The following is a 9822-nucleotide window of genomic DNA, read 5'->3' as shown; positions in this document are numbered from 1 at the left end:
AATTAAACTGATGCACAGGCCATCTGGCTCTGAGCTTAGCTTTTAGGCTGATTGTTTTTTCACCCCTCTTCTGTGGGAGAACATATAGGTTTCAGTGCCTGGGAATGGGTCACAAATATTTAAAGCTCTTTATTACCTTGGCAAGTGACTTGTCCAAGTACTGCCTTCTATTTTACGTTTACCCCAGTCCTTGTAATTCCTTGTTGGCACGTTGTCTGCTGCTCTTCCGCGCGCTTGAGAGGTCATCTTCACTGCTTCTTTTACTCAGCACAATTTTCTAGCTATTGAGATGGCACTCAAGGACCTCTTTTCTTTCTCCTCTGCTTGCTGCATGTTGTCCTTGTAGCACAAGGTGTAAATGCATGTCTCCCAAGACAGAAAAGGAATGGTATAGATTGATAGGGAGCTATACTTTATCAAAAGCCTGTTCTGCTGCCTGGTGAGCGCTGGCAGATGAAAGAGTGACAAAGAAGTTCCTCTCCAGAAAGGAAAACACAATGGAAAACAAGTTGTGCAATATTTGTTTTTTAAACCATGCCGAAAAAGGAAGGGGACGGGTTGAGGGGCAGCCTTCTGAGTTCAGAGAGAGCTTGAGAAACTCCTTATCTTACTGAGCAGTGGGCCTGAGATGGGATCTGGGTCCTACAGCAGTCCTGTACCCCCACGTCCCCCTGGGCACTCATGTGTGGATCTTGCGCACTGAAGCAACATGTTGAGCTGTGCCCAGAGTCAACAGAAGCTGAAGAGCTTGCCTAGAGCAACGGACTTGTGAAATAAAATAGCTTTAATGCCAGAGCAGCATTAAAGACTGTCAAAGCATGATACCATCCAGGACCATTGCTTGAGCATGTCCTTGTTTTTCCACCTCCTCCCTTGCCGGACTACATTCATCAGTCAGGTCAAAACAGCTTATTGGAAACAGGATCTCTTTCTTTCTTCCCAATTTTGAATCATTTTATCTGGCCCCAATTTTTAATTTGAACTATGTACTTTGGACCCATTGCTCTTCTGTGGTTTGGAAAGTGTTTTTATTGAGTTCTCTGTGTGTGTGCTTGCTGCGATGGTAGCAGTCAAGTTCAGCTGGAGAGAAGAGCTTCAACCAACAGCAGAACCAAAAGCCGTAGCAACGCTCTGACTATAACAACTGTCAACATGCACACAAGGCATTAGCTGGTGCTGTGTCATTTGGACCATCATGGTGGCTTCCATTTTTATTTATTGTCTCTCTAAATGATTTGTCCTGTCCTGGTGTGCTCTGCTTTAGTTCAAACATGACTCACTAGAGTTAATTCTTACGTAATGTCATCTACTGTGACCCGTGATCAAGTGGTTCTTCTGGCCCTGGAACTCAGGGTACCATTGTAGACATTGAGTCACGATGTGTCCTTTCTTGCTGGAGTGAGAATAATCAGAACAAATACTCTTGCTCGTTAATATGAAATCCACTGGGGCGAGTGTGGAAAGATGGCACAATTTAAAAAGTGGAACTTAAAATTTGTAATTGCTCTTTAAAAGGGGTAAGAGCTTCATTTTCTTGGTTTTCACGGTTGCCTTGTTGTGTTATGTGTATGCATATACAGCTAGCACTTAATTGGCCTGTATTTGTTTTTCTTTAATTAAACTTGTATTGTTCAAAACCTATTTTTGAACCTGTCCATGTAAGCTGTGCAAAACGTCTCCTTGTGAGGACAACTCTCCTGTTTCCCTCTCTGGGAATGAGACCATACTGTTCCCAACTGAGGTTGGAATAGGAACGGTTTCCTGCTGCTTGATTTCTAATTACATAAATGGAAGGGGGAAAAGTGGAAATTCTAAGTACCAAAAGGCATGTTAAATTTAGTATAATACACTCATCTGGAAACTATCACATTTTTCCTTCTTTCTTAAGCCTGCTGAAATCATTGCTTCGTCTTAACTCTAGCGTGATTTGGATTGGTACCAAAAAGTGCAAACAAGATAGGCCTAAAAAAGTCAGGTGTCCCTACCCAAAACTTAACGAGACCTTTTAATGGAGAAGTGGCTGCATCACCCTCGTGCAATTTTAATAGGAAAATGGTGAGTGTGCAGTGAGTAAAGAAACCATACCACTATCTAGGAGAAGGAAAAAAAAATAATAAAAATGAAGCCGTTTGCTGAATAGAACTGGTTTTGAACGTTTAACTACTCCCCAAGTGCTCGACTGGCCACAAATCTGACTCTTAACAGCTTGATTAGATGTCTGCCGAGGCTTTGAGATGAATAAACAAGTCACGGAAAAGCAGAGACTGCAGGAAAAAAAAATATCAAGCTGCTTTTCTATTGTTTATCTGAGTTCTTCGTGTTTGATCAAGATATCGTCATTTCTTTGTATTTCAATCATGCCTAGGAGCCTCAGCCAAGATCAGGACCTTGCTGTACGTGGTGCTGTACACACAAATAAAAACCAGTCTCTGCCCTGGAGAATTTACAAACTAAACAGATGGGATTAAGGGAGGTGGAAAGGTTTATAGTTCCCACTTTAAAGATGGGAGAAGCTGCGGCCAAGGTTGGTGATAAGTCTTGGAGGCAATGTGGCACGCAGCTGGGACTCGAATTTGAGCCTTGAGCCATCCACTCCATCAGCTGTCCCTTTCTGACTGTTTTTTCACTTGGCAGGTCATGGAGTCTCAGGGGAAGCTGCTCACTTCATAGTCTGGGAGACTCCGGAAGGGTACGTTCTGCAACCATTTGCTCTCCTCAAATTGCCTCAAATTAATGGCAAATCTCTGATAAGTTAGGAATTCTGTTTTATTGTCCAGCAGGTGATTGTTTATAGAATCACTAATAGGTGTAAAACACTGAGGTCCTCAATGTTGATTTTGGTGTAAATCTGAATCTGATAAGGAGAGAAAACATGGAATTGTATTATCTTACATTGAATTGTCTTACCTTGGAACAGGACAATGCTGTGTTAGGCATAATATTAGAAGATAATCACTGCCTTAGTAGCTTTACCTTAAATATGAATTTAGGTAACAGACTGAGATAGAGGGAAGATACCAAGGAGACAACATCATTCCAGTAATGGAAAGACAGCAGTGATGGCTTAACTCAGTTCCTCCAGGGGGTTCACACGGATGATTCTCCAAAGGAGAATTGGTTTTCCAGATATTTTTACTGGGTTCCCTCTGAGTTTTTGGAGCAGTGCAAAAGAAATCACAAAGATGCTTGTTTGCAATGGCAAGCAGTGAGTGTGTGAGTAGACCAAAGGAGACCGTGGTGGTGGTAGTGATCTACCAGGAGGTACAGCTCTTATGCTTTAGCTAGGAGAGAGGCTGGTGGCAGAGCTGGGGAACACGTGTCCATGACCTGCTAGAAAAACCACTTTTTTCAGCCGTGTTCTGAACCAGCGAGGTGCTGCTGACCCTTCCTTTTGCTCTGAGCTGCCTGGGTTTTGTTGCTTTTTTGTTGCTTTTCCCCCCTACCACGCACATCCCGACAGTAAGAAATAAACTTTGTCCTCGTCTCCCACCCCAGCCCTGCCTTTGTAACTGGGACTGGTGTGAATTTTGGCACGCCAGCTCCAGTAGGCAGCTGTATGCAATGCGTACTGTCTCCTCACTGCTCGGAGAGTCCAGCCTATAGCCCACCCACGGTGAAATGCTCAGCTGAGATTGAAACTAAATGGGAACACAGTTTAGTTTATGGAAATTCAGCTGCGGATCGCTCTTTCTCCTGTGACTTCTGGCTGTCAGCACTTAGCTGTACAGCACTGCCAGCTCTTTCGAGCTGGATGTTCCTCGTGGTGGTGGATACCCACCTCCCGTAGCTTATACAGATGCTGAGCAAGTTGTTGGTGAGTAATAAGTCACTCTTCATCTATAGTCTTTATTGGTAGTGCTTGTAAAGACTCCAGCTCTGGGTTCAGAGTCTGTGCCCCTTCCTAGGAAAGGTCATGCCCGTGTCAGTTCAAATCCAGTTCATAAATCTCCCGTTGTATGAAAGAGCGTGTTTCTTTTTAGACGTTTTAGAGGATATTCTTCCTCCCCCTCTGTGCTGCACTTGAAGTTGTTAGTAGTGACTAACAGCTTAACCCAAACCCATCACTAATCCCATGAGCCAGGCATTCCCTGGGGATTTAGGAGTCCGGTTGAGGAGCACCTCAGTTTTCTCCCCTGTAGAATGGAAATGGTGATAATGTCTCCACTTGGTCATGGCTTGAAGACCTATTTCATTTCCGAGTGAAATTCATCTCTGTGCAGTCAATACAGTGTGTATTGTGGGACCCCACGGTTCACAACCCCTCTGTGCTGGATTGAATCACACTTCCCAGCTCACAAAGTACTTTGGCTTCTGCTTTTTGAAGATGCTGGAAGAAGAAGGTATGGGTGTGCTGTGGAAGGGGAGTGTTTCTACACTTTCTTGTCCACCCTTTCATTTCTTCCAGTCACCTGCTTCTCTGTCACCAAACTCCTGCTCCTTCTCTCCAGACAATGTTCTGTAGCGCAGAGCAATAAGAGAGGAAGAGCTGTAATTACAAATGGAGTGGGGGGAAAAGAGGTTAAGGCTGAAGCGAACTGCTGTGGGTTGGGGAATCTCTCTCTTTAACACCCCATTTCAAGGTTAAAAGGTTGATTGAGGAGACAGGAGAAGAAAATCATTTCATATCCTAATGGCTCCGTGTCTGTTTTGCAAAACAGTGGCACTCTGGGGTCTGTGGATGCCATGTGTCCCTCAGGAGTCAGTATAATGCTTTGTATTATCTGTAATTTCATTGATTAGCTGGAAGGAAATAGAAAAACTGTGGCAGATTAGTAATTGCTGTTTGGTGGATGGTATGTAAATGAAAAAGTGGATTTAGACTTTGATACAACCAAATGTGAAGTTTGACATCAAGGCACAGCAAACAGTGATCATACCTAGGGATGGCAAGGACTTAGGGGTTAGGAAACCCCAGGAACTGAAGGGTTTGGTGCTAAGAGGGAGAGGCAGGATGAGAAGCTGTGGCTGGAGGCCCAAGCTTGACCCGTGCAGATGAGCAGTGAGGGAGTGATTTACGAGCAGGGAGACGGGGATAAGCGAGTAGAGGAATGGGTGGATTTTTCAACTCTTGATGTCTTAAATACAAGTCTCTGTTCTCCACCTGGGAGTGCCTGGGTGAAATCAAATGACCTGTAACACACATGGATTCGTATCAGATGGTCTAACTGTTCTTGTTGGCCATAAATTCTCTTAAACTTCCAAGGCCATAAAGGTTGAGCACATTGTTCCTGGTCTCCATCCCATGGCTTAATCCGGAATGAACTAAATGCAGATATTTTTTAGCTCGAGGACCCTGTTTGTTAGACACTCCCTGAAGATGTCCCTGGCGTGGTTCTCAGATGTAAGACAACCTGTTTCTGTGCTGACCATTACTGCTTTGTTCTTCCAGCTCCTTCTCCCTTTTGGACTGGTTTCCCTGGGTTTGTTTGAGGGAACGGCTGATGGTGTGTTCTCCCCCCGCCTCCTCCTTTTTCCAGGCACGGGGCCCGGTTTTTGTTTAATTCTCTCTGAAGATTCCATGGTTTCATAGATGATCTGTCGAGGGTTGGGGTATTTCATATGTCAATAAATGCATCTTTGAATGAGGGATGGAAGTGTGGGGCTGGAACTGCAGGGGAGTTTGTGGGCTGGGACTGGAGGTGCACTGGGAGGACTGGATGGCAAAGCCCACGTAGTCCCACTGTCTGCACCGTGACAGACAGAACAGTGAATTCACTGGGTGCTTTTCAGGCCTGAAAAATAACTCCCTTAAATCTTTGGAAGCATCTTAGTAGGCGACACGCTCGTGGGAGGCTCTAGTTTACTATCTGCGAAGTTGTGGATTTTGTATCCATATTAGGTATAAATAGAGGTAGGCTGGCAGCGAGAGAGAAGGTCATGGTGACTCCTCCGAGCACAGGATGAGCCTCTAATTATTTAACTGAGGTTTCAGTGTTAACTCTTATCGTACATTGGAGCAGGCGCCGGGGCAGTCCCTGTTACCAAAATTAAAACCAGAACGATGAGAGATGGACGCAGCGCTAGCACCGATCGCGTGGCGCGTTCAAGAGAGCGGTGATAAGCGATGACTCCTTCAGCTCCTCGTCAGCTGCAACAGCATTATCTGCTGCACAGACTCAAAAATCACCCTCCCCCTTCAGGGCAGGAGGAGGGGGAAGCAAGGAAAGCAGATTTCACAGGGTCCCACTTTTCTATGAACCACACCCTCTAAAATATGAAAATCACGTTATCACCTTAAGGGTTATATTTGCATTTGTCTTCTGTAAGGCGGGGGGGGAAGTGGGAACAGAGGAGTTTAATCTCTTAGCGAATACATATATACATTCTTTTTTCTCTATTATGCTCATTTAAGAGAATTCTGACGCTTTCTCGCGGCAGCAGGACTTCAGAAACTGGCGCTTGGAGACTTCTGATTCTGGGTGCTTTCCTTCAAGGCTGCAGAGTTTATGTGAGAGCCTCTTCCCAGTGCGACAGCAGCGCAATATTGCTCCGGGCTGAGTCACCCCGTTTGCAGGCGGGTGCTGGTTTCCTTTCGGTAATGTGCAAAATGTTCCCTGCACACACATGTGTGTACGTCCTCAGTTTGTGCTGCTGGTTGACAGTTTGTAGGCGCTTCGGTGCCAGAACTGTCTCCAAACACATACAAGCACCTATTGTGATGAGGTCCTGGGCTGGGCTGGGGCTGTCAGGAGGAAAATAATTAATATAAAAGAGGTTCTGAGCGATTGCAGCAGGGGGAAGTTGTGCAGCAGAAAGTAAGATGGTTATCAGAGGGGATTTAGCCGGTTGTAATGGAGTTGGAGGAAACTGGTATTTTTGAAGTAGAAAGAAAAAAAAAACCAAGTGTTTGAACTCGTAGGGAAGAGGGCACCTGCAAATGAAGCTCAACAGCTTCTCAGCCTTCCTTGATAGAAACTGCCCCTGCAGACATGAACTGAGTAGGAGAAGGATTTTGCATGACCTGAGTTGCTGGGGAAGCGAGGGAGGGAAGGACAACAAAGGGGCCCGGAGTGCCTGGGAGCAGGAGCAATTGGGCAAGGTGGAAAAGAAAGCGATTAAACACACTTGGACTTGCTCGGAGATGGGAGGGGTACATTTTTTTTACCGCTGCCCCAGGGCCCCGAAATAGATTGGCACGGCACTACAGAGAAACCACTAATCCCAGTCACCCAGGGGAGGGAACGGGACTTTCTCGTTCTCTCCTGCTCGCTCGGACCCCTGTGGAAGGGAGGGAAGGCTGATGGGATTAGAGGAAACAGCTGGCTCGAGTCTTACCCTGCGGGAGCTCGCATTCTCGGGGCCGGGGAGGAGAGGAGTGCCCCGCTGCCGAGTCGCATTCCAGGTCATTTGCTGAGCCCAGATGTTTTCTAATGAGCTCTATGATAAATCCTTTTCCTTTACTACCAAGCACGGTCCCTGCCAGCCAGGTCCATCCCTAAAACTCTCTTTCTACAGCCAGGCCAGGCAAGTTGGACTTTGCAGTTCAAGTCCGTAAGCCAAATTACCTCTAGGACTCGTGCCTTTCTGCTTTGCCTGCTCAAAGGGATTGAGCACAGAGCTCAAATCTATTATCCTATAGCTGTGGCCTGATGGAGGTTGTTGGTCCAAATTCCTCCCCTCTGGCCTCCCCTTACCTCTGTGTTATTAAGCTGAGGGTGGGTTGACCTGGTGGTCAGAACGAGCAGTGAAGTGCTGTTCTACCCCTGTGCTTAAAAATCTTAAAAATGGTATTTGTAAGGAGTAAGAGCATTCTGGAAATGCACAGATGTGAGTCGCACGCTGGCAGTGATGGGAGGATGTGCTCCTCATGTCCTACCTGCCACCAATGTCCCCTCCCTTCACCCACCCGAGATGGTGACGGGAAATCACCCCCCAGCTTTTTTACTAGTTAAAAAAGACTGTTTGCCTCCATCTCCTGGCATGAGCACTGCTGCCTTCACCTCAGGCATGTGTGCCCTTACACACAGCCATTTGAGGTCCTAAGCTGGTGTCTTAGAGATGTCTTGGGGCTTATTTAGGATCCAAGAAGTGGGAGTTCAACTCTAGCAGGTGATGGTCTGGTGAGAGACAGGAGCTGATAAAGAGCCATCTTTATTCCAGGGAGCCACAATATAATTTTGTCCCTTTAGCAAACAAGATGTGGAAAGGTGCAGGGAATGGACTGGTGTGAGATGGGGCAGGATAGTCCATGGCACCTGGCATAAGCACTGCTGCCTTCACCTCAGGCATGTGTGCCCTTACACACAGCCATTTGAGGTCCTAAGCTGGTGTCTTAGAGATGTCTTGGGGCTTATTTAGGATCCAAGAAGTGGGAGTTCAACTCTAGCAGGTGATGGTCTGGTGAGAGACAGGAGCTGATAAAGAGCCATCTTTATTCCAGGGAACCACAATACAATTTTGTCCCTTTAGCAAATAAGATGTGGAAAGGTGCAGTGAATGGACTGGTGTGAGATGGGGCAGGGTAGTCCATGGCAGACCCAGACCTCACTCTCCCAAGTCCCTTATGGGTCATTCTGGGGGGTTTAACGATTCTTCAGACCCTGTGCAGTATGTCTTGGGAATGGTGAACAAAACACAAGTCGTTGGGGGAGAGAGGGAGCCTGGGCCCAGCTGTGGGGGTGTCTGAAGGGCAGTTCCCCCCTCTTTGCTCCCTGCAGCCCTTCGTGGATACACACATCCTCCCTCCCTCTCTCTTTTCCCAGCTGCCTTCCCCCGCATGTGTTTTCTAGCATCCAGCTACGGGCAGGGAGCCTTGGAATCTGCGTTAAGACACAAATAAAAGGAATAGCTTTATTTTTAACTTACAAATACACCCTTTTAATTCTCACGCCCACAGTTCCTAGTCCTGTCCTGACAAGCGGGGAGCCCCTGGCACTGTGGGCGTTTGTCAGCAGGCCCAAAAACAGCAACAACGGGCGAGGGAGGGAAGCTCCTGGAGACCAGAGAGCGGGTTTCTGCTGCGTCTCGCTGCACAAAAGCCTTGGCCATCCAGCAGCAGGGGAAAGGACGGAGGGGGAAGACATAGGTGGGGTGTGTGGACGTTTTGGGCAAGGCTGTGTGCACCTGTGTTTTCATCTGCTGTCTGTCTGGGGTGGAAAACAGCAGGCTGATGAAATGGGCTGTCGTCGGGGATAGAGCGGAGAGTTGTGCCGTACGACGTGTGGTACCGCAGCGGCGTGGTTTGGCACGGGTGTCCTAGGAGCAGGCAGCAAGCTTCTCACAGCCCGTGGGGAGCAGGAGGTGGTAAACGAGGGGGTGATGTGGAGCAAGAGTCTAAAAATGCTACTGAAGCCAGAGATCCTGGCTCGAGGTGAGGGACCTGACCCTGAGAATGGCTCCTTTCCTCCTGGTGTTGCCTCCTTGCTCTCCCTCCCGTCGGCTCCCGGCTGCGGAGCGGCTGCCTCTGAATTTACTGAATTTCACTGAATTTTTTAGAGTTGGAAGGGACCATAGAGATCATCCAGTCCAACTCCCCTGCCAAAGCAGGACCACCCAGAGCTTGTCAGAGCATGTTACTCAGGAGCATCCAGGCGGATCTTGAAAATCTCCAAGGAAGGGGACTCCACACCCTCCCTGGGCAGCCTGTTCCAGGGCTCTGCCACCCTCACTGTGAAAAAGTTCTTCCTCATATTCAAGTGGAACCCTTTATGTTCCAACTTGTGCCCGTTGCCCCTCGTCCTCTCACTGGGAACCACTGAAAAGAGTCTGGCTCCCTCCTCCCTCAGCCCGCCCTTGAGATACTTGTCAGCATTGATAAGGTCTCCCCTCAGCCTTCTCTTCTCCAGACTAAAGAGTCCCAGCTCTTTCAGCCTCTCCTCATAA

This window comes from Calidris pugnax, unplaced genomic scaffold, assembly GCF_001431845.1.
Source record: "Calidris pugnax isolate Ruff unplaced genomic scaffold, ASM143184v1 scaffold161, whole genome shotgun sequence".
NCBI lineage: Eukaryota > Metazoa > Chordata > Aves > Charadriiformes > Scolopacidae > Calidris > Calidris pugnax.
This window is presented reverse-complemented; position numbering follows the sequence as displayed.